We start from the raw sequence: 25,609 nt of genomic DNA, 5'->3' as shown, positions 1-25,609 counted from the left end.
ATCTGGAACCCAGGGCTTGATAACCCATCATCCTTGCCTCCCAGAGCTATACATTTGTTTTCCCATGTGCTAAAAACCAGGAGTGCTCTGTGGTCTTGTTCTAATACCTGGGTATGTCTCCTTGACTTTTGGAACAGCTCACAATGCTGCCCAGGATAAATCACCCCTTCCCATAGGATGACAGATCAGGCAGGAAGGAGACCATCCACTCTTAACAGTGTTATTATAACTAAACCAAAAAAACCCAAACCTGTTGTCGAGCTGATTCCAACTCATAACAACCCTATAGGACAGAGTAGAACTGCCCCATAGGGCTTCCAAGGAGCAGCTGGTGGATTCGAACTGCTGAACTTTTGGTTAGCAGCCAAACTTTTAACAATTGCGCCACCAGGGCAGCTCCGTTATTATAACTAGGCGATGTGAATTTAATAGCTAACAAAATAAAAACTTCCTCTGCCAGTCCTTATTTTGCTGTCCCAACCCTGGAGAGAGCGTTCCACCCCACAATTCGATACACATTTATTAAATACCTACTGCTAAATGTGTATTGAGTGCCAGGTCCTATGCTAAGTGATGGGAATACATTGATGAATAAGAGCCAGGCCCTGCCCTCGAGTTGTTCATAAAATATCTGGGAAGGAGTCCAGTAAACCAGAAATTACAATAAAGTGTGGTAAGGGCTATAAGAGACATGAGAATAGGGAGCTCTGAAGAGGGGCTCCTAAACCCGACTGGGGCAGGGACTTGACAAGAACCTTCTTAGGGGTGGAAGTGTTGCCTACGCAGAGTGATGGACAGTGAGTGAGCATCAGTCAGGTAGACTTGCGGGGAGGGGTATTCTAAACAGGAAAAAGGCAAGACACATGAAACACAGAGGTATGAGAAAACATGGACATCTCAGAAATGGCAAAAATGTCCACCCGGAGCATATTGGGAAATGCAGGGAATGAGGCCAGGTTTCAAAGGTCACCAGCTATGCTGTATTGTCTGATTTTTATCTTAAAGTCCTTTGAGAGTTGTTGATGGATTTCAGTAAAGAAAAGACTTAGTCTGGTTGTGCTTTAGAAACATACATCTGAGGATGGTTGGGAGATGTGAAAACTAGAAATAGGTTGACCAGTCAGGAAAATTTTGGAGTAAACCCAGTGGGAATTGCTGAGGGTCTGGACTACACAGGAATAAATGTCAAGTGGATGATGAATATGACAGTAACTTCAGAAATATAACCAATAGGTGCCTCTTTGGACTTGGAGGGTGAAGATATAGTTGTTGTTGTGTCCTGTGGAGTCGATTTTCAGCTCATAATGAACCCATGTGTCGGAGTAGAACTGCTCCGTAAAGTTTTCTAGGCTATGACCTTTATGGGAGCAGATCACCAGGTCTTTTCTCCCGAGGAGCCTCTGCGTGGGTTTGAGCCTCCAGACTTTCAGTTAGCAGCTGTCTTAGTCATCTAGTGCTGCTGTAACAGAAATACAACAAGTGGATGGCTTTAACAAAAAGAAGTTTATTTCCTCAGAGTAAACTAGGCTAAAAGTCCGAATTCATGGCGTCAGCTCCAGGGGAAGGCTTTCTCTCTCTGTCAGCCTTCTTATCAGTCTTCCCCAGGACTAGGAGCTTCTCTGCGCAGGGACCCTAGGTCCAAAGGACATACTTTGCTCCCAGCACTGCTTTCTTGGTGGTGTGAGGTCCCCCACTCTCTGCTTGCTTCCCTTTCCTTTTATCTCTTGTAAGATAAAAGGTGGTACAGGCCACACCCCAGGGAAGCTCCCTTTGCATTGGATCAGAGATGTGACCTTAGTAAGGGTGTTACAATCCCACCCTAATCCTCTTTAACATAAAATTACAATCACAAAATGGAGGACAACCACACCATACTGGGAATCATGGCCCAGCCAAATTGATATACCCGTTTTGTGGGGGACATACTTCAATCCATGACAGCAGCCAAGCACTTAACCATTGTACCACTAGGGCTCCTTATGAAGATGGAGTAAATCATGGCAAAGCCTGTTGTTGTTAGCTGCTGTCAAGTAGATTCTGACTCCATAGCATTTTTAAGGCTGTGACCTTTCAGAAGTAAATCTCCAGGCTTGTTTTCTGAGGTGCCTCTGGGTGGGTTCGAACTGCCAACATTTCAGCTAGTAGTCTGAAGTGCTTAACCATTTGTGCCACTCAGGGAAATCTAGGCAGGTATCAATGAAAAACCTGTAGACCCTGTAATGAATTCTCCAGTCATGGCTGTTATTGAATTGTGTCCCCCCAAAAAAAGTATGTTGAAGTCCTAAACTGTGGTACCTGTGAACATGACCTTGTTAGTAGATGAGGGTCTTTGAAGATGTTATCAATTAACTTGAGGTCATACCAGAGTGGAGTGAGTCCTAATCAAATCATAATCAACCAGTTGACCTTGAGTTGATTCTGACTCATGATGACCCTATATGTGTCAGAATAGAACTGTGCTTCATGAGGTTTTCAAGGACTGCTTTTTCGGAAGTAGATCACGAGATCTTTCTTCTGAGAGGCCTCTGGGTGGACTCAAACCTCCAACCTCTTTTTTAGCAGCTAAGTGTGTTATCCATTTGCACCACCCAGGGACCCCAATCCAATTATAGTGATGTCCTTATAAAAGAGGGGAAAAGATGGAGAGAGACAAACAGAGCCGGGATGGCCATGTGAAGATGAATCTACATGCCAAGGAACACCTGGGGCTACCAGGAGCTAAAAGAGACAAAGTCTTCTCCTAGAGTCTTTGGAGAGAACGTGGCCCTGCTGACATCCAGAATTCAGACTACTAGCCTCCAAAACTGTGAGACAATAAATTCCTGTTCCTGTAAGTCATCCACTTTGAGGTACTTTGTTACAGCAGCTCCAGGAAACTAATACAATGGCACAGCAAGAACTTAAAGATCTGAAGCCCAGACATTAAACGTGGGTAACACAGATTGCTGAGTAGCAGAATTATTGCCTTTTATGATCCTACAGTTTGCTTCTGGTTGCTGACATGGCCAAAGACACCAAAAGCAACAAACTCACCTTTCTGGAGTGTCTATCATAGCAATATTTCATTCTGTGGGGTCTCCCGGACTGTAGGCGCACCTTTCTTGAGATAGAAAGGAGGAAAGAGGAACCTGTGGAGTGCCAGGGTAGTGCTAACAGTTAAGTGCTTGACTACTAACGGAAGGGATGGTGGTTCAAACCCACCCAGTGGCACTTTGGGAGAAAAGCCTGGTGACCTACTTCCGAAAAGCCACAGCAATTGAAAATCCTTCGGAGTGCAAATCTACTCTGAAACACATGAGGTCACCATGAGTCAGAATTGACGGCAACTGGTCTGGATTTTTTTGGGGGTGTGTGAGGACTTATATACCCATCTTTATATTTAGCTCACAAATAGCCTGTGCTTTGGCAGTCACCCAAATGGAAGCACCTTGAACCCAGTCCAAGCCATTATTCTGACACAGCCTTGAGCCCACACCAGACTCAGTGGTCTGGCCTAGCACAGGAGAAGGGGTCAACAGTGATTCTTCTGATCTCGTGGTTTCAAGACACACATTAGTCCATCTACTGTAGTGAGATTCACAGTAGTTTTTCCTTGTGAAAGCCATTTGAGAGGAGATGAACTAGGGATGTGGGTGAAAGATTGAGAATGGGTGGGGGAGGATTCAGGTTCGTAAAACATACTAATGCTTCCCTGCGGTAGCCAGAGGTCATGTTTCCGGAAACACTCTGATTCTTGCCATTCGGAGGATGTGTTTCCTTGTTATCTTTTAATTGGTTTTTATTCTGAATTTAACACCAAACAGTTTGTGATGGTGGCAACTGCGAGGACTGGCATGGTGCGTGTCAATTCCAGGGACATGTGAGACTTCAGGACCTTATCTGTGTCCTCCCTCTCCTACACATCACACCAACTTGCATTAAGAAGCTGGAGATTGCTCACTGTGCCCTTTCCTGCCTGTGTTGTCATGTTTATAGATGTCAGGTTCTGAGGAACAAAGAGAGGAGTAATCTAAAATCCGAATGATACTACCAGAAGCCGTGTATAACGGCAGGTGAATGCCAATGGATTGGAAGCTGCTATCAGCAGGCCCATGATGCATGCAATCCAGTATCCCAGGAAAGGACTTCAGAAATTGTTGAAAGTAATTCCTAAAAAGGAGGCCAGACTTACTGGACCAGTAGAGACTAGATGAACTCCTGAGATTATTGCCCTGGACTACCCTTTAAACTTGGAACTCAAACCACTCCCTGAGGTCACCTTTCAACCAAATGACAGATTTGCTCATAAAATAAATAATATCAGTCATGAGTACTGTGCTCCTCTAAATAACTGTCCAAATGAAACCAAACAATAACATTTTCCCTAGACCAAAGACAAGAAGGTAAGGGGGCCAGGAAAGCTAGATTAAGGAAAGCAGAACTACCAGAGTGGAAATAATGAGAAAGCTCATATATTGTGAAAAATGTATCTGATGTCACTGAACAATATGTATAGAAATTGTTAAATGAGAACCTAATTTGCTGTGTAACCTTTCACCAAAAACACAAAATATTTTTTAAAAAATTAAAAAAAAAAAAGAAATGTTGAAAGCAACTCAGAAAAATCCCGTAATCGGGTGTCTCAGAAGCAGCTGGGGAAATCTGATTTTGAAGATCTTGTCTATCTGTAATTGGAAGGAAGCATGCACGATGAGAAGGAGGAGGGCTTGGTAGTTAGTCAGTGGCTGAGTGATCTTAAAACACATGACTTAAAGCCTCTGAGCCTCAGTGTCTTCATTTGCAAAATGGGGATAATGGCTGTATTACAGAGTTGTAAGGACTAAAAATCATATAGCTGGTAAAGCATCTAGCCCACAGTAGGGCCTCAATAATATAACTATTAGGGCATTTCCTAAAGTGGGTTCTGTGGAATAATAGTTCAACAAGATGGTCTGTAAGAAGTGAGTTCTGTGCTCAAATTAATTTTGACAACACTGATTCTATATTTCCTTCTTGGAGATTTGTAACATGTATTAGAATTTTAAAGGTTTTTCAAAGATTTAGAAAAACCTGCTTACCTTCGTTTAGTTCAGGTTTTCCCATCACACTAGAGCATGAAAGTCATTTGTCTACATTTTTTTTTTAATATGCAATTAACAGACAAAAAACCCCCACGAAAGTTCTACAAACTACTTAGAAAAATTATGAGTTTTTGTCATTATGCAGCTTCTAATAAGATGGAAGCTTTGTCTTTGACCTCCTCTATCCATATTTGACGGTTTTGTACCCACTCAGCAGCAACTTGGTATAAGGACCTGGTGATCTGCTCCCTTAAAGATTACAGCCTAGAAAACCTTACGGGGCAGTTCTACTCTGTCACATGGGGTGGCTATGAGTCAGAATTGGCTCAAAGGCATCTAACAACAGCAACAACAACATCCATTATCTGGCATCGAAACCTCTTATTTCTTCCAAAATACCCCCTTGATTTGCCCCTCATTTCCTACACACAGCTCCAAGCCTGCCCTGTTACTGCTGCCCCCTGGCTGATCATTTTGCCTTCCCATTCATTCAAACATTCAAGTCTTCTAAATCAGTCTGCATTCCACTGCCTGACTCATCTTCCTCAGCCTCATGCCATTTCCTATTTAAAAACCAATTGCCTTTGAGTTAAGATAGACTCATGGTGATAGCTTCTGGCAAAGCCTTGCTCCTGACTCTTGCTTTAAGTCTAAAATTCCTGTTCTGGTTTTTCAGGAGCTCATTCAGGACAGCCCCATCGTATCTATGTAACTTTAATGCTCATTATTTTTCCAGTTAAAACCTCTGTGTCATAGAAGCTAAAATCTTTAATGACCTCTTTGACCACCTTCACCCCCATTTCTCTGACCTTATTGTCCCTGCTTGGGTAATCCATGTTGTCTCTAACTACCTGTAGTCAGCCCCTGTCCATTCTTCAAGACATAGTCCTTCATGAAACCTTCAGTGACTTCCCTGGGCCTCACTAATTTCCTCTTTTCTCCAAACTCCTATATTACTTATAGTCTCTATCATGTAGTTTAGGACTTACTCTATCTGGAGTCAGACAGAACTGGATACAAGTGCCAACTCTTCTGCTTATGAGCTCTGTGACCTTGAGCAAAGCAGTTAACCTCTCTGTTGCTCAGTTTCATCATCTTTAAAATAGGGAAGGTTTCAGCACCAACCACCAAGATTGATAAAAAGAATAGATGCAAAGTATTTCGCAGAGTACCGGAGACATAAGAAATGTTTAATAAAGAGCAACTGTTTTTATCATCATCATCATCATCATTAGTGTTATTAATGTATGTTTATTAGTTTTGCTTTCCCAAGTTGATTGTAAATTATTTGAGGGCATTATCTTATACTACTTTAGAGTCTTCCATGTCACCTAGCACAGTGCTGGGCACATGACAGATAGTCAATAGACATATATTGACTGATAAACCTGTTGGTACCCTTTCTGGAAGCTGACAACCCAGTATGATCCTACATTTGTGAAAAACTCTACAGACAGTGTAAAGGACGTTTTAGGTCTGTTCAGATAAGAAGGTGATCAAAGAAGTGTTCTGACTACCACCAGATGTAATCTTAACAGGTGATGGGGAGAACATGGCAATTTCTATTTTTCTTCCTTCTTCTCTAGCACATAAAACTGTCTTTAAACTGGAGAGAGTAGGAAAAGCCATGTAAGAGAGAACCTTTGCTCAAAATGGTGAGGACAGAAGTTAGCAACTTTGATAGAAGTATCGTCTCCTGGCATACCCCTGACCTTCAGGGGCTAGGAAGACCTTTCGCCTGTGGCTTCTGGGCAGCTGTGAATCATCTTTAGGGAAGGGGAGTGGGAAAGTGATGGTGTTTGGAACAAATGTCAGAAGGTTGTTCTTTTTTATTCAAATATGGGGAGGTATTATATTCTGGAAAACCAACCAAACCAAACCCACTGCCATCAAGTCGATTCCGACTCATAGGGATCCCATAGGACAGTGTAGAACTGCCCCATAGGGTTTCCAAGCCTATAAATCTTTACAGAAGCAGACTGCCGCATCTTTCTCCTGTGGAGTAGCTGGTGGGTTCGAACCACCAACCTTTTGGTTAGCAGCCGAGCGCTTTAAGCACTGCACCACCAGGGCTCCTATATTCTGGAAGGTAGAGGCTATTAAACATTGTTTCCCTCTCCTGTGTGACTTGTGAAAATATAAAACGTGATAATCACAGAGATCTAAAATAAGTTTACTATGAACAATGATAACAAACTTCATATTCTTTGTTGAAAGTATTTTTCAGTTTTTCACTGCCTCTGGCTAAACAGCATCTAGCCATTCTCCATCCACATGTGTTCCTTAATTACAGAGGTAGTATGGCCTAGTGGTCAAAAGCAAGGCCTTTGAAATCGGTGTGACCTAAGTTCTCTAAGCTTCAGTTTGGGTATTGTTATAAATTGAATTGTGCCCCCCAAAAATATGTATTGAAATTCTAACCCCTGTACTTGTAAATAAGACCCTGTTTGGAAGGATTTAAAAAAAAAAAATGTTAATGAGGTCATACTTGTGTAGGGTGGATTTTAAACCTAAAATCTTAAACCCAGAAAAACCAAACCTGTTGCTATGGAGTAGAATCCAACTCACAGGGACCCTATAGGGCAGAGCAGAACTGCCCCATAGGGTTTCCCAGGAGTGGCTGATGGATTCAAACTGCCGACCTTTTGGTTAGCAGCCGTAGCTCTTAACCACTGTGCCACCAGGGCTCCACCTGAGTATTTCTGACTTATAAAAAGACCAGAATAAATATCAAGACACACACAAGGGAAAAACAAACTCCGAGGAATGCCAAGGAATTTCTGAGACTACCGGCAAGGAAGGACCCCACCTGAAGCCACACCTTGAATTTGGACTTCTGGCCACCAGAACTGTGAGCAAATAAATTCCTGTCTTTAACACAACCCATTTGTAGTATTTCTTTCATGGTGGCTAGGTAACTAAGACAGATATCTAGAGAATGGGAATGATAATAACTACCTGACATAACAGGTCTAAGAATTCAATGAGATCAGCTTTAATGAAGTATTGTAGGTATAGTAAGAACTCAATAGGTCAGGGGTCAGCAAACTGCGGCCTGCAGGCAGACCTGGTCGGCCTCCTGTTTTCATATGGCCTATGAGCTAAAAAATGGTTTCCTTAAATGATTTAAAAAAAAAAAAAAGGAAAATAATATTTCATGACGTGAAAATTATATAAATTTTACATTTCAGTATCCATAAAAAAGTTTTACTGGAATACAAGCATGCCCATTTGTTTATGTATTGTCCATGGCTGTTTTCATGCTGCAAAGGCACATTCAAGTAGTTCAGACGAGACTGTATGGCCCACAAAGCCTCAAATATTTACTATCTGGTCTTTTACAGAAAAAGTTTGCCAGCCCCTGGCGCAGATGGTAGCTCTTATATAAAGGACACTCTTATGCCTCAAGGCCTATTCCAAAACTCCCTCCTCAATGAAGCCTCCCTTAGTCTAACCATCCTGATATGAACTGGTCCTTATTTGAGACTTCTTTTTTATGGTACTTATATTCTGTTGTTTGTCTTATCTCCTCTACAAGATAGTACATCCTTTGAATGTAGGGATTACACATAATTCATTTTGGTATATTCAGAAGACCTGCACAGTACCTTATAAATAGACATTCAATAACTTTGTATTTGCTGTATTGAATTGAATTGCGTGCAGTTTGGGTCTTCTGACTTTTGCCTGATGACAGCTAACTTTTCGATGAAAAGAAAGTCCTGGGAGGCTGAAGCACAAGAGGGATCTGAAATGATTTGCACTCAAACAGAGAAGTAATGGTGACCACTGTGAGACAGGTCCTTACAGCTATGCACACGGTTTGACCGTCGCTTACCTGTTGGTAACATTTATCTCCTGCTGTTTCTGAAAGTAAAAAGTCAGACATGCCTCATGGATTTGGAAATGCTAACGATGGATTTTCTTATCAGCTATTTTAGGAGAGTCCTCTTCTCTCAGTTTTCTGGACACCATTTAAGTTCCTGGTGGTAGGTGTCTGTGAGGAACGTGTGTGTGTGTGTGTGTGTGTGAGTGAGCATGTGCACACAGGAAAAGGCGTTCTGTTGTGTGGTTTTGTTTATTTGGCACTACCAGTTACCAGTTACCATTGAGTCAAGTCTGACTTATGGCAACCCCATGTGCTTCCGAGTAGAACTGTCCTCCATGGAGTTTTCAGGGCTGTGAACTTTCAGAAACAAACCGCCAGGCCTTTCTTCTTAACTCTGCCAATCAGGGACTCTTATTTACCACTGGACCAGAATGAAGATGGTATATGAGTTGTCCTTCCCTAGGCTTGTTACTGGAGCCCTGGTAATAAGCCCTCTTGGCACAGTGGTTAAGAGCTACTGCTGCTAACCAAAAGATTGACAGTTCGAATCCACCAGCTGCTCTTTGGAAACCCTATGGGGCAGTTCTGCTCTGTCCTGAGGGTTGCTATGAGTTAGAATCAACTTGAGGGCAATGGATTTTATTTTTGGTTTAGGCTTGTTATCGTAGGAATGAAAATTAAATACAAGATCCTATAGCTACAAGCTTTGGAAACACATAGAATACACGACTTAATACATGTGAAGTAGCTTATTTTCTGTATTCCTCTGAGTTTCTGATTCCAGATTGAGGCAAAGGAAAGATACCTCCTGGGGTCTTGCTGATACCTACTGGAGATTTGCTTTTTCTCTTTTCTGGGAAAATAAAAAAGGATTACAAATCCTAGCACGCTCTTAGTACTAACACCTAAGTATTACGAATAGTTATTCAAGACAAGTTATTCAAGACAAGGTCCTTAAGTGCTGCCATTTATATACCGTCCACTCCATGCAAGCACCATCCAACTAGTATTGCATTTTAGGGGAATATTTTGTAACTAGAAAGATTGGCTTTGGGGATCAAAATTTAATTTTCTTCCACTTACATAGTATTTTTATTTGAAGGAGTTAAAACTCAGCATGGCCAGGAACATCTTTTCTACACATTCTTCCTCTAATATTAATAAAAAGATCACCCAACTCCCAGAGAGATTGGGTCTCAGCACTGAGGGCCCCCTTGGGACCACAAGGATCATGTCACTCTGAACAAGTATGCCTGCAGCAAAGAGGATGCCTGAGCGGGAAAAGATAAGGCAAACCAGCCACGTCTTTCGATTGGCGTCACAGATTGAGACTTGACATGAAAGCCCATTGTCACCAGCTAGTTAGGAATTTTCAATCATTTTTTCTCTTTCCCTTTTTCTTATCCTGTGGGGATATCAGGGACTGTGTGGCTCTGGTACCAAAGCCAGAGGTCAGCTGGGCCCATGTTCTGGCTCTGCTCCCTCCTGTGTCCCAGGCAGGGAGCTCATTACTGTCAGAGGCCCCAAATGAGCCACAGCCTCTTCAGCCTTTTCTTTTGGGGGAGGGGCAAGTGATGGGGCCCTGCCCCAATCCTAGTTTCATCCTATGTGCCTGGCTTTGGTTTCCCACCAATGTGGAGGACTTGAGGTCTCCTCTCCTATGCGGGAATTGACCTTGCATGAGTTAGGGTCCTACAGACCGGAAACCTGCAAGTTTAGTCCTTCCTTACCACCTAGTGTTTTTCTTCTATCTTGAGTCTGTGGAGATGCTTCTTTTGTTTTTGAGCATAGCTAATTTTTTCTCATTCATCACTTATTTATTGAGTATCTGCTGGGTGCCAGTGGGGTTATTGGCGGTTCAGGGTTAGATTTCTCACCTTCCATGTGGGAGACCCGGGTTTGAGTCCCAGCCAATGCACCTCATGCACAGCCACCACCCGACAGTGGAGGCTGACGTGCTGCTATGATGCTGAACAGGTTTCAGTGGAGCTTCTAGACTAAGATGGACTAGGAAGAAAGGCCTGGTGACCTATTTCTGAAAATTAGCCAGTGAAAACCCTGTGGATCACAGCAGTCTGTTCTGCAGCCGATCATGGAGATGGCACAGGACAGGGCAGCATCTCATCCCGTGTGCACAGGGTCACCATGAGTTGAGGACCAACTAGAGAGCAGTTAACAAAAACAACTGGGTGTCGAGACTGTGCTAGGTTTAAACAACATGATGAACAAATTTAACGTCACTGAACTGTACATATGAATATTGATGAAATGGTAAATGTTTTATTACCTATATATTTACCACCATTAAAAAAAAAAGAAAACTGTGCTAGGCACACTTGGCATTTTTCAAGCTGAAAGAACTGAAGAAAAAATTCAGGCCTTCAGTTGTAATATTGAAGGATTCTGTGGGTAAAATATTGACTGACACAGGAAGCATCAAAAGAAGATGGAGGGAATACACAGAGTCACTGTAGCAAAAAGAATTGGTCGACCTTCAGCCATTTCAGGAGGTAGCATATGATCAAGAATTGATGGTAGTGAAGGAAGAAGTCCAAGCTGCACTGAAGGCATTGGCGAAAAACAAGTTTCCAGGAATTGTCGGAATACCAATTGACGTGTTTCAGCAAACAGATGCAGCACTGGAAGCACTCACTCATCTATGCCAAGAAATTTGGAAGACAGATACCTGGCCAGCCAACTGGAAGAGATCCATATACGTGCCCATTCCAAAGAAAGGTGATCCAATGGAATGCGGAAATTATCAAACAGTATCATTAATAGCACACACAAGTAAAATTTTGCTGAAGATCATTCAAGAACAGTTGCAGCATTACATTAATAGGGAACTGCCAGAAATTCAAGCTGGATTCAGAGGAGGACGTGGAATGAGAGATGTCACTGCTGATGTCAGATGTATCTTGGCTGAAAGCAGGGAATACCAGAAAGATGTTTACCTGTGTTTTACTGACTATGCAAAGGTATTTGACTGCGTGGATCATAACAAATTATGGATAACATTGCGACGAATGGGAATTCCAGAACACTTAATTGTGCTCTAGTGAAACCTGTTCATAGACCAAGAGGCAGTCATTTGAACAGAATAAGGGGATACTGCATGGTTTAAAGTCAGGGAAGGTATGTGTCGGGGTTGTATCCTTTTACCATACTTACTCATCTTGTATGCTGAGCGAATATTCCGAGAAGCCAGACAATCCCATCAGGATTGGGGGAAGAACTAATTAACAACCTGCGATACACAGATGACACAACCTTGCTTGCTGAGAGCGAAGAGGACTTGAAGCAGTTACTGATGAAGATTAAAGACTACAGCCTTCAGTATTGATTACACCTCAACATAAAGGAAACAAAAATCCTCATAACTGAACCAAAAAGCAAAATTATGACAGAGAAAATACTGAAGTTGTTAAGGATTTCATTTTACTTGGATCCACAATCAACGCCTATAGAAGCAGCAGTCAAAAAATCAAATGACATATTGCATTGGGCAAATCTTCAAAAGACCTCCTCAAAGTGTTACAAAGCTAAGACGTTAACTTAAAGACAAAGGTGCGCTTGACCCAAGCCATGGTATTTTCAATCAGCTTATATGCATGTGAAAGCTGGATGATGAATAAGGAAGACCGAAGAAGAATTGATGCAGTAGAATTATGGTGTTGGTGAAGAATATTGATATACCATGTACTGCCAGAAGAACAAACAAATCTGCCTTGGAAGATGTACAGCCAGAATGCTCCTTAGAAGTGAGGATGGTGAGACTTTGTCTCACGTACTTTGGGTATGTTATCAGGAGGACCCAGTCCCTGGAGAAGGACATCATGCTTGGTAAAGTAGAGGGTCAGCGAAAAAGAGGAAGACCCTCAACAAGATGGGTTGACACAGTAGCTGCAACAATGGGCTCAAATATAGCAAAACTAGGCAGTGTTTTGCTCTGTGTTGTGTGTAGGGCCGCTGTGAGTTGGAACTGACTCTATGGCACCTAGCAACAACAACAACAGGTAATTGGGAAATAATGGTGAATCATGGCTACCAACGAGAGCTAATATACCAGAGGGAACAATCATATACGATAAGTTCTATTAGTAACGTATTTTACAGCTAAGGAAATTGCAGCCCAAAAAGACTACGCATCTTACAACGTCTCAGAGCAAGCAAATGGCAAACTCTGAATTTGAAGCAAGGCCTGAACAGGAATTCTGAGTGAAGACAGGTCTTTGCCAGTCGAGGTGGTGGCCTGGGTATACCTGCTCACAGCCTCTGCCTCAGCTGGTTACCCTGAGACCTGATGGGGCTGGCGTTCTTCCTCTCCTGCCTTCCCCTTGATTTCTGGGGCTGGACGTTTGCTTTCCTGCTTTCTCCTGTAGTCCAACCTCAGATTAGTTTTCTACAAATTTATATGGAAAGAGGCCCTGAATACCTGAATTATTATTGAAGAAGAAGAACAAGGTAGGAGGTCTCATACTTTCCAGTCTCAGAACTTACTGTACAGCCATGGTAGTCAAAACAGCCTGGTACTGGTACAATAACAGACACATAGACCAATGGAAAAGAATTGAGAACCCAAAAGTAAATCCATTCAGCTATGGACAGCTGATCTTTGACAAAGGGTAGAAATCCATTCAATGGGGAAGAGATAGTCTCTTTAACAAATGGCGCTGGCAAAACTGGATATCCATTTGCAGAAAAATGAAACAGGAGCCATACTTCACACCACACAGAAAAATTAACTGAAAATGGATCAAAGATCTAAACGTTAAAACCAAAACTATAAAGTTCCTGCAAGATAACATAGAGACAAAGCTAGGGTCCTAATATATGGCATAAATATACTATCAAACATAACTAAAAATCCACAAACAGCAAAAGATAAATTAGATAACTGGGACCATCTAAAAATTAAATACTTACACTCATCAACAGACTTTACCAAAAGAGTAAAAAGAGAACCTACAGACTGAGAAAAAAATTTACACAATGACATATCTGACAAGGGTTAAATCTCTAAAATATATAGAAAACTTCAACACCTCAACAACAAAAAGACAAACAATCCAATCAGAAAATGGGCAAAGGGCATGAACAGCCACTTCCCCAAAGAAGACATTCAGGCGGCTAACAAACACTTCAAGGGATGCTGGCGATCATTAGCCGTTAGAGAGATGCAAGTCAAAATTACAGTGAGATACCATCTCACCTCTGCAAAAATGGCAATGAACAAAAAAACCCAGAAAACAATAAATGCTGTCGAGGTTGTGGGGAGATTGGAACTCTTATACATTGCTGGTGGGACTGTAAAATGGTACAATGGCTATGGAAAATGGTATGGTGCTTCCTCAAAAAGGTAGAAATAGAAATACCATATGATCCAGCAATCCCACTCCTAAGAATACATCCTAGAGAAATAAGAGCAGCGACGTGAATAGACATATGCACACCCATGTTCATTACAGCATTATTCACAATAGCAAAAAGATGGAAACAACCTAAGTGTCCATCCACAGATGAATGGATAAACAAAATGTGGTACATGCACAATGGAATACTACCCAACAATAAAGAACCATGACGAATCTGCAAAACATAACATGGATGAATCTGGAGGACATTATGTTGAGTGAAATAAGTCAATCACAAAAGGACAAACATTGTTTGATACCACTTTTATAAAAAGTGAAGAATAGGTTTACACACAGAAGGCAACATTCTTTGATGGTTACCAGGATGAAGGGGGAGGGATGGAGGATTACTTGCTAGACAGTAAATGTATTAATTTTGGTGACAGAAAGACAATACACAATATGGGGGAAGTTAGCACAATGTAACCAGGGTAAATGAAGACACCGAGAATAAAGAACAGCTAAGGTAAATGCTGTAACACATACAATTCTGCAAAAACTGTAATAGGAACCAAAAATTTTTTATTGGTTACATAGGTAGATATGTATGCTCTATAAGTGTGGGAGAGCATATGGGAGTACGTGTGAGTGCATATATAGGTATAGTTGTGGGCATTTGTATAAACATATTTGTATGTGCTGCATATATATTCATATATATGATAGAGCACATAGTGGGCATAGTTATGGAAACTTCTTAGACATATCCAAACACCTTGTGGGACTGAGTTACTGGGTTTGAAGGCTAAGGACCATAGTCATTGGGGACATCTAGGTCAATGGGCATGACATAGTTCATAAAGATAATGTTCTACCTCTGAGTTTGGTGAGTAGCTTCTGGGATCTCAAAAGCTTGCGAGCGTCTATCTAAGATACAACTATTGGTCTCTTCTGGTCTGGAGCAAAGGAGAGTGAAGGAAACCAAAGACTCAAGGAAGCCATTAGTCCACAGGACTGATGGCCCACAGTCTCCGGAAGAACTAGATGGTACCCGGCTACCACTAACAACTACTTTGACCAGGGACACAATAGAAGTTCCCAGTTAGAATGGAAGAAAAATATAAAACAAAACTCAAATTCATAGGAAAGACCAGACTTACTGGACTGATAGAGACTAGAGGAACCCTCGAGACTATCGCCCTAAGACACCCTTTTAACCTGGATCTGAAGCCACTCCTGGTGATCACCTTTCACCCAAACAATAGATTGGTCTATAAAATAAACAATAACACCCGTGAGGAATATGCTCCTTAAAACAATCAACTATATGAGACCAACTGGGCAACATGCCCAGAAGCAAAGATGAGAAGGCAAGGAGGGGCAGGAAAACTGGAGGGATGGAAACGGGGAAGGCAGGGTGGAAATGGGGAGAGTGCTGACACACTGCAGAGATAGCAACCAATGTCACGGAACAAATTGTGTACAAATTGTTGAATGAGAAACTAATTTGCTGTGTAAACTTTCACCTGAAACACAATACAATATTCATAAAAGAAAAAAAAAAAAAACAGCTGCTGTTGAGTGAATTCCAACTCATGGTGACCGCCATGTGTTACAGAGTAAAATTTTTCTGTAGGGTTTTCACGACTGTGACCTTTCAGAAGCAGATGGCCAGGCCTCTCTTCCATAGAGTCTCTGGGTGAGTTCGAACCACCAACCTTTCAGTTATTAGTCGACACGTAACTGTTTGTACCGCCCGGGGACTCTGACTTTCATTATTACCCCTAAAGTAAGACTGACTGCACACAGCTTTTTTGTCTAGCAGAATCCAGGCAGCAGAATGACTATGGTCAATGATAAAAGCTCTTTCTCAAAGCACACTGCCGCTACTTGTGGCAATACCCTTCTCAGAGCCAACATGTTGTCCCCCTAGCTGGGGAGTGCTTTTGGTTACTTCTGCAATAGTTCAGGCCAAGGTCAGCAGAGTCTGATTCAGTTGTTTTCAAATTAGGCTGCTCATACCCTGTGGCTTTGAGTAGATGCTTGAATGATTCCATAAACAATAAAATTGTTTATTTTTACCCAACAATAATGATGTTAAATGCCTAAGGAGTCTCTTCCCTACTTTATTTCTTTTACATATTGAGGTTACCTGCAAGATTTTTTTTTTAAAAGTGTTCTGACAGTATGTATAAAATACATTACTCTTGTCTAGGGTGGCAGAGAGGAGCTCTGGTGGCACTCCGGTTAAGCGCTCAGCTACTAACCAAAAGGTTGGTGGTTGGAACCCACCCAGCGGCTCCAATAGAGAAAGACCTGGGGATCTGCTCCCGTAAAGATTACAGCCTAGGAAACCCTATGGGGCAGTTCTACTCTGTCACACGTGGTTGCTGTGAGTCAGAATCAACTTGCTGGCACACAATAACAGCAACAACAAGGTGGTAAATCTCAACATGTTGTCTGAAAGCTACCTAAGTCAAAATGACTTGCAGGCGGGGGGCAGTACCTGATAAAATGCAGATCCCCAGGCCCACCCCACTGGTTTAGGGAAATGCTGGGAAGACCAGATCACAGAATAATAGAAGCTTCACATGTTGCTGTTAAAAGGGACAATAAAACTCATTCCTCTCAATGCTTACCCTGCTCTGACGTCCCCGACAGGTGGTTGGTTGTCTGATATCCACGTGAAAAATTCTACTAATTGAGGACTCGCCATCTCCAGGGCAGCCCGTTCTACTGTGTATCAGCTATAAATTATTACAAAAATTGTCCTTAACAGAATCAAGAGTCTTCCTTTAGCCTCCCCCTCCCACCTGAGTAGATTTCAATACTTCCTTCTGTGTACACTTTTCCCCGCCTCTAATAACAACTCCTATCACATCAGTGTCTAGTTTTATAGGTATTCCCCATACACACTGGAAAATGAGCTCTTTTTTCTTATTTATTTGTGTATCCTAGCACTGAGTACTGTACTTGGCACATAGTAGGGACTCAATGAATATTTGCTGTTCAATAAACTCCTCTCCCTATCATTTCCATCCTTGGATCTTAATTCAGTCATCTAGAAATGTACCGAGTTTGTGTGATCCTTCTTCTGTGTGACAATCCTTCAAAGATACAGAGCACTGCTAAGCCTGTTCAAATCTCCTTTTATCCATTCAAGACCGTCACAGTTCCTTCAACCCCTCTTCATATGGCATTGTCTCCAGGTGCCCTGGAATCCTGATTATCCTTGCATTCCTCAGAGGTGATCTTCACTTGAGTCACCTAGAACTGGACCAGCTCTCACTGTGTGGCTTCCGTGCACCATCCCTGTCCACCACCTTGGTCACCACACTCTCTCCGTACAATCTAAGATGACATCCATTGTCTTAGCAGCCATGCTTCACTCAACTTACTGCCAACCTCTTACATCTTGTAACCTTTGCTTTCACGTGGTCCCAGCTGTTGGGACCGTTAACCTGGTACTGAAATCCAGTCAGAGTCACTTATGTCTCCTGCACAACTGGTTGGAGTTACAGCTCCAGGTAAACCCACATCTCATAATGAGAGCTTCATTAAGGCTGGAGAGGCAGCTGCAGATACCAGAGTGTCTGAGAACAGAAGGCATGGGCCACAGAGAGGTAAAAAAAGCCAGGTCCACTCAGCACATTTGAGAACTCACAAGATGAGGACGAGAGGTGAGGGACCTGTGCAGAATCCCAAACTGCTGTCAGGAGCTGCAACCTATTCAAGCTGGTGGCGCCAGTGGACAGAGAAGCACCATAAATTTCAGTGAGGTAGAGCTAAGTGGTAACGGGCTTTAAGTTCTATCATATATAGTTAATTTGCAGAATAAATTGGTCAGGGCAGCAAAAGGATTTAACATCCAAATTGATTTGAAAAACAGAAGCTAGATGAGTATCAAGAGGCAAATGGAGACCGTTCCAACATTCCCTTGCCAGTTGGAGTAGTATTATTGAATAATATTTTTATTAAAAATTTCTAGACCATTTGGTAAAGATATTTATAAGCCAGCCTTTGCAGTATCTCAGCAAGGTATCTCAGCAAGATATTGAATCTCCTGCTATGCAGCTGCGTAAGCCCTGAGAGGCTCCCACCTGCATAGAACTCGCATTACCATCCCTAGCTGCACACACACCTCCTTCAAGTATAGAGTAAAGCCAGGCTTATGTAAGGTGGAGACAAGGCAAGTCATAGTAACATATCCTCTTTGCTTGTTTGAGAACTGTTCAGGAGTTTCCCTGACCTGTGCTTGTCTTGCCGAGGTTTGAAGCTAGGAAGACGAGAAACAGTGAAGCAGGAGCAGGACCATATAGGGGACTAGAGGTCGAGAACAGACAGTTAGGCAGGGGTACTCCAAGGGCTACATGGAGTCATAGAGAGAACCTTGCTGGGCTAATGGTTCCGGTAAAGCTAGAGGGACTCACACATACCCTCTTCCTACCCTACCTACCAGTTGCCGTGGAGTCAATTCCAACTCATAGCCTTATAGAAGAGAGTAGAACTGCCCCGTAGGGTTTCCAAAGAGTGGCTGGTGGATTCAGACTGCCGACCTTTCAGTTAGTAGCTGAGCTCTTAACCACTGTGCCACCAGGGCTCCGCATGCCCTCTAGCTGAGAAATAAGGCTGCATGATAACTAGAGAGAAGCATCATTAACTCCACTCTGTGGAAAGGGACTGGAAACCCTCGGAAGTCCCAATACAGCCCTCAACATTAGCAGAGGCTGATGCTGGCATTGGAGTCCGTGGGTGGTGCCAAGGTTGATGCACTGAGCTACTGACCAAAAGGCTGGAAGTTGGACTCCATCCGGAGGCACCTTAGAAGAAAGGCCTGGCTATCTATTCCTGAAAAATCAGTCATTGGAAACCCTATGGAGCACAGTTTTACTCTGATTCACACACGGTCACTAGGATTTGGAGTCAATTCGAGGGCAACTAGTTTTTTTTTTTTTTAAGACGCCAGCGCTGGGACATCCCTCTCCTCTGCCCTCTCTCCCTCTTTCTCTCTGTTAAAGTTTTCTCCTCTCTACTTGTGCCTGGGCTACTTCCCTGGGCTCTTCTTGGGAAGGACCAGGAAAGAGAGGAGGTGCCAGCTCCTGAGTGGTCTGGAGATGCACCCTTGGCTCCTCAGCTCAGCTCCCAGACGGGAAAACAAAACCGAAAAGGAAAATAAAAAGCCTTAATCTCCAGACAAGTGCATGGGAGGCTCTTTCCTGGGAGCGTGCTGAGCATGCCCACTCATTCATGTTGTCTCTCTGCTAATGCAGATTTGAAAATAGCAAACCCCGCAGGTGTTCCTCATTTTCACCTCTCTCTGCCTCATCCCCTCTCCCTGCTTCCTCCCTCCACACCACTTTGTCTGTGGCAAAACAGCAGGGTTAATCCTGCGCAGCCTGCACATCCCAAAGGCTGTGACTCTGAATCTCTATGTCAGGTTTATTTTGACGTTGACAAGGAGCTGCACACAGCTGCTGCCAGGCTGTGGGACGCTGATGGAGCCAGAAACCTGCTCCCTCTCCCTGATGCCCCTGCCGGTGTGCCCAGAGGAAGCCAGGGGGACGGAAGGCCAGCTCCTAGATGAACGGAAATGAACTGTCACAGACCATGGATCAGGGCAGGACTCAAGGTCAATGTCAGAATGTCAGAAGCCATAGATACCACAGAAGGAGAGACTAGATAAGGAGAAAAACCTTGGTGATCAGCTCAGAGTCACATGAAAGGCATTTGATGAATAAAGAAATGGATCTATAAGAGGCAGATAAAAAAGAAAAGAAAAATCAGATCAACATTAAATTGTGGAACTCAAGGTTTCAAAATGTAGGGGTAAGACAATGCAAAGCAGAAGTATTACGAGTCAACCAAAACTGAGTGAGCACCTACAGAGTACGAGATGCTGGGCTCTGGGGACACCCAGATGAATCAGTCCTTAGCCTGCAAACGAGTGGGACACGACATAAAGCCAGGGACAGTCTGAATCAGTGTGGTGGCTGCGCCTATGGACATGGGTACAAAATGCTAGGAGAATTAATTCTACTAGGCATAGGAGCAGAGTAAAAACCCCATTGCCATAGAGTTGATTCCAACTCATAGCGACCATATAGGACAGAATAGAACTGCCCCACAGGGTTTCCAAGGCTGTAAATCTTAAGCAGACTGCTACATATTTCTCCCACAGAGAGGCTGGTGGGTTTGAACTACCGACCTTTCAGTTAGCAGCTGAGCGCTTTAACCACTATGCCACCAGGGCGCCTTCACTCAATATATAGATGGGGATGGAAAACAGAAAAGGGGGAAAGAAGGAAAACCTTTTTTTTTCTTTAGGATGTGCCAGGAATCCCTGCTAACTGAAAGATTGGAGGTTCGAGTCTACCCAGAGGTGCCTCGGAAGAAAGGCCCGGGGATCTGCTTCTGAAAAAACAGCCATTGAGAACCCTATGGAGCACAGTTCTTCTCTGACACACGGGGTCACCATGAGTCAGAATCGACTCAACAGAACTGGTCAGGGGGACTATGGTATCAGTCCAGTCTCCCACACTCCCTACATGTGTGCACTTATTAAATGCTTTCAGATAATCCTTCTGGGGCATCTCAGGTCCCCCACCCTTGCCTTTATGGTGAATATTAAAGAGGTTTTGGGTTGTAATTTGAGGAGTTTAAGCCAATCAGAGACGAACCAAAGCCTATTGCTGTTGAGTTGGTTTAGATTCACAGTGACCCTATAGGACAGAGTAGAACAGGCCCATAGAGTTTTCAAGGCTGTAAATCTTTATGGAAGCAGACTGCCACATTTTTCACCCATGGGGCGGCTGGTAAGTTGGAACCATAGACCTTTCAGTTAGCAGCTGAGCGTTTTAACCACTGTGCCGCCATCACAGACTAAATCAAACCAAAACCAAACCTGTTGCCATCAACTCGACTCATAGGGACCCTATGTATGTATCTGTTGCATGCTTAGTATTGAGTGAGAGCCTCAACAATCCAATGTAGATAAGACAGCTTCTTGCCCACTGGGAGCTAACAGTCTAGCTGACTAGAAGAGTTCAGTTTTGAAGTAAAAGCTTTAGGGCTTCCCAGTAACTCTTGGATTTACTTGAGATGCTTGGGCTATATGAAGGTGGCTCCCCAGGCATCCTTAAAGAGGTAGTTGTGTCGCTGAGCTGTCTTCATTCTTTTTTCTTCACCCAAGGTTTAAGACTACAAAAATCCAAAAACCAGTTGCCATCAAGTAGATTCTGACTCACGGTGCCCCATGTGTTTCAGAGTAGGACTTCACTCCATAGGGCTTTCAATGGCTGTGACCTTTTCGAAGTAGATCAAAAGGCTTTTCTTCCTGTGCACCTCTGAGTGGATTTGAACCACCAGTCTTTCAGTTGGTAGCCAAGTGCTTAACCATTTGTGCCACCCAGGGACTCCTAAGATTACAAAGGGTGAGTTCAGTTGAGATTGCAGTAGGCAAAGGCTGTCGATGTGCTTTTATTAATCCCTTGGTGTATGCTGCTGTCCTGTAATTTCTTTGACCCAACCTCTCATCCCAAATGGAATGTCACTATTACTGACCAAAAAGAGTCTGGCGGGAGCTTTGGTAAGTTTAGTCAACTTGTTATTAAGTTTACTGTTCCCATGCCAAAACTGACTTATAATTTTTGGCAAAGACAAAGCACTTCACCTACACCAAAAACCCAATCTGACAATTTAACAGGAACCTAATTAGCCAGGAAGTTCAACTTGGCAATTATTTGTTTGGCAACACTTGCCTATTAAGAGGAGACAGACTTCAGAAAATATAGTCTATGTCATTGATCAATTTTTAAAAAGCCTTTCGGGGTATAGATACAGTTTTATTTCTGTCTCCTACAGCTTCCAAATCTGCATAGTCATAATTGATGTACACAATCATCTCCTGGGGCACCTTGGGGAAAGGTTTAATTCTGTTTGGTAGGCAGTGCTTCATGAGGCAGGCAGGAAATTGGAAAACCACATTTTTAGAAGAGACAAATGTCAACTAGGGTTAGAGGGAAAATAAGCATTTTCTGGTCAAGTATCAGTTAAACAAACAAAAAAAAATGTTACTTACCCAGAAGGAATCTTTTCTCGAATATCCCTGCTCATGGCATTTTGCTGAGTTACCCAGTGGGTATTTGATGACTGCTAATTATTACACTAGGGTTCCTGAGTGGTACAAATGGTTAATGTGCTCAGCTGCTAACCTAACCAAAAGATTGGAGGTTTGAGTCCACCCAGAGGCACCTTGGAAGAAAGACCTGGTGATCTACTTGCTAAAAATCAGCCATTGAAAACCCTCTGGAGCACAGTTCTACTCTGACACACATGAGGTCACCATGAGTCAGAGTCTAGTCGACAGCAACTGGTTTAATTGTTACAGTGGCCCTCACTTCACTGATAGATGCTGCTCCTGAGAGTCTGACTTCAGGCCATGATTATCTCACAGAACTTCTGCTATTTCCAGAAACTTCTGAAAGAAATATCAAAGAACTAGGTCTTAAGTCTATAGTAACCGTATTTTTTAGAACAAAAAGTAAGGGATACATTCTGACAAAGAGCTTTTAAAAAAAAATTGTGAGCTCATTTGTAGGAAAGGACAAGAATATAACTCTTTGGAGTTGGAACTGTTTCTGAACTTGTTGGACAGTTTTGAACCAATGACTTTCCATTCTTTATCCCAAACAAAAGACGTGCTTACTCTCAACTAATGGGCAGTGATGAACTTGAGGCTGGAAACCTGGAAGGGCTCCTGTGTACAGGCTGGCACTGGGCAGGGTAGGAAAAATGCATTTGATGCAAGTTTTCATGTTTCATTCTTATGACGATCCTTGGGGTCCAGAATAGCTCTCTCTCACTGTCACAACCTCTGCCTTTTCTGCTGATGAAAGGTAGTATGTGATGCAGAATCCCAGCACCACTGCCATCGCTCTGCTTCCAGAGCTGCCGAGACCCCTACCAAGATTTACCTTTCACTTCAGCTACTGTTTGGTAGCTGTGGCTTCATTGGCCCAGGTCGCCAGTTGTGGCCTTTTGCCATTTTTGATGTTAGTGGCCACAGCTACTAGATTTTCTAACCACAAGAGAACTACTGAGAAAAATGTACCTGGTTGCACAACACAGTCTGTCCTCCAGAGCCAGAGCTGGCTACTCCTTTTCTTATGCTTAAATCCTTAAATACCAACGTAATTACCCAAAGCACATTAATGACCTTTGAGATATACGTGTGTTTTACAAAATTTGCAAATCGTACTTTTTGCAGTTATTTCCTCAAATCTATGCAACTAGATCATCTCTGAATAATTTCCATTTGTACCTGAAAGCAGTGGAGCCCACTCTGGATCTATGTCCCTCTTCTTAGAAGACTGTAAAATATCAGAAGAACCCAGGGCAATGATGCAAGCAGTGCATTTAAGCCGAGCTTGTCCAGTTAGTACCTGCAGAGGACCTACAGAGGATAGTCACTCTGTACACAAGTCATTAGAAATGATTTATTAAGTCAACAAACATTTGCAGGCATTCAGTAAATATTTGTTTAATGAATTGTTGAATGCATTAGTTAGGCACTGTGAGATATAGTAGTGGAGAACAAGACATCATTTTGTTGTTTAAGGAGCCCACAATTTGTGGTGGTGATGGGCAGGACGTGTAATGTAGACAGGTGAAGTGAGATTAATAAAATCGAGAGAGCACTCACTATGTCCCAGGCACTGTTCTAAGCACTCTTCATGGATTATATCACATAATCTTTGCCATAACCTTACTGAATCACTTCAATTATTATCCTCATTTTATATACAAATGCAGGAGCCCTGGTGGCGTAGTGGTTAAGAGGTACAGCTGCTAACCAAAAGGTTGGCAGTTCGAATCCACCAGGCCCTCCTTGAAAACCGTATGAGGCAGTTCTACTGTATCCTATAGGATCACTATGAGTTGGAATCAACTCGATGGCAGTGAGTTTGGTTTTGGTTTTGGGTGATGGATTGAGAGAGCCAGAGAAACCAGGGATGAAGCCAGGATTTCTGGCTTGAGCAGCTAGTAAGTTGGTGGTGCCATTTGCTGAGCTAGGACCTACAAGAGGAGGAACAGGATGCTGGGGATCGTGTGGAGGAAATGCACAATTCTGGACATATTGAGCTTGATCCACCTGTCGGGCATTCAAGTGGTTGCCCAAGCATATAGACATAGACACAGATATAGGCACCTAAACTAGGCAAAGTAGTTTCAGAGATGAAAAAGATTTAGTCCCTTCCCAACTCCTTAAACCAAAAAACCAAACCCATTGCCGTCAAGTCAATTCCTACTCATAGTGACCCTATAGGACAGAGTAGAACTGCCCCACAGGGTGTCCAAGGAGTGGCTGATGGATTCGAACTGCTGACCTTTTGGTTAGCAGCTGTAGCTCTTAACCACTATACCACCAGGGCTCCAGCCCAACCTTAGGGCACTCTTTGTCTCATATAGAGCTGTAGAGAGAAGTGGTTGGTTTATGCCCTATCTTCTTTTCCCTAACTACTCATTCATTGTATTGTATTGTGTTCGGGTCTCAGAGAATATGTCACCACGGCAGTTCTAGGAGTTCATTTTAAGTCCAGAGTGATGTCCACCTCTCTGTCCAAAGACATGATTAAACTTCCTGAGAGACTGCTTCTAGCCTGAGGATGGGTAGAAATGTGAATTCAGGTAACTCCAGGACACCTGCCTTCAGCAGGAGCAGGCTGGGGTGGGGGTCTGTCCTGGAATGCAGGGTGTTGGTGGGCTTCAGGGTACAGCTTGCCATAGCTGTGCTTCCCTTGCCCCATGTCAGGCCTTCTTCCCTGCAGAGCCTAAGCTGTCTCCAAAGCTGAGATCCGAACCCTTCGCATTTGATTTCTTTGCTGCCTAATGAACTGCCTCTCTAGTTCTAGCTGTGATGTCATTAGCATCTCATTGCCTAGGGCACCAACTCAGGAGAGAGATTCTTAAGCAGTCTCAGAATCCAACAGGAATTGTACCTATTTACTTTATAGCAACTAATTCACCTTCATGACCTGTCAATTCCCACCTGCAAAGCAGACCCTGCATGAGAACGGGACAGTCACTTTTATCCCCCTCATCTGCTCCTGAGTCTAAGCAGGTCAATATGTACATGCCTGAGGCCATGGACACATCCACAGTGAGATTTTGAGCATTGAAGATGCCAATATTCTCATGCCACGATATTTCGTTGGGGAAATTCATCCACTGTGTGCTGTAAGATACAGATTTAGCCTAAAGCAAATGGCATTTATTTATAGCAAACTGTATTTGCAAAATGCTTTGCAGGTTTGAGGTTGTTAACTACATTCTACGTTGGCTGTTCTTCTCCTTGAAAGAAAGTTAAG

At 43.0% G+C, this 25,609-nt stretch overlaps 1 protein-coding gene across 3 annotated transcripts in view; it reads left to right on the top strand.

The window, feature by feature from the left end:
* ASTN1 (astrotactin 1) overlaps nucleotides 1-25,609 on the top strand; it is a 381,789-nt gene that overhangs the window by 297,845 nt on the left and 58,335 nt on the right. The gene's annotated exons all lie outside the window — the stretch shown is intronic.

Source organism: Trichechus manatus, unplaced genomic scaffold, assembly GCF_000243295.1.
Source record: "Trichechus manatus latirostris isolate Lorelei unplaced genomic scaffold, TriManLat1.0 scaffold00021, whole genome shotgun sequence".
Taxonomy (NCBI): Eukaryota; Metazoa; Chordata; class Mammalia; order Sirenia; family Trichechidae; genus Trichechus; species Trichechus manatus.
This window is presented reverse-complemented; position numbering and strand designations above follow the sequence as displayed.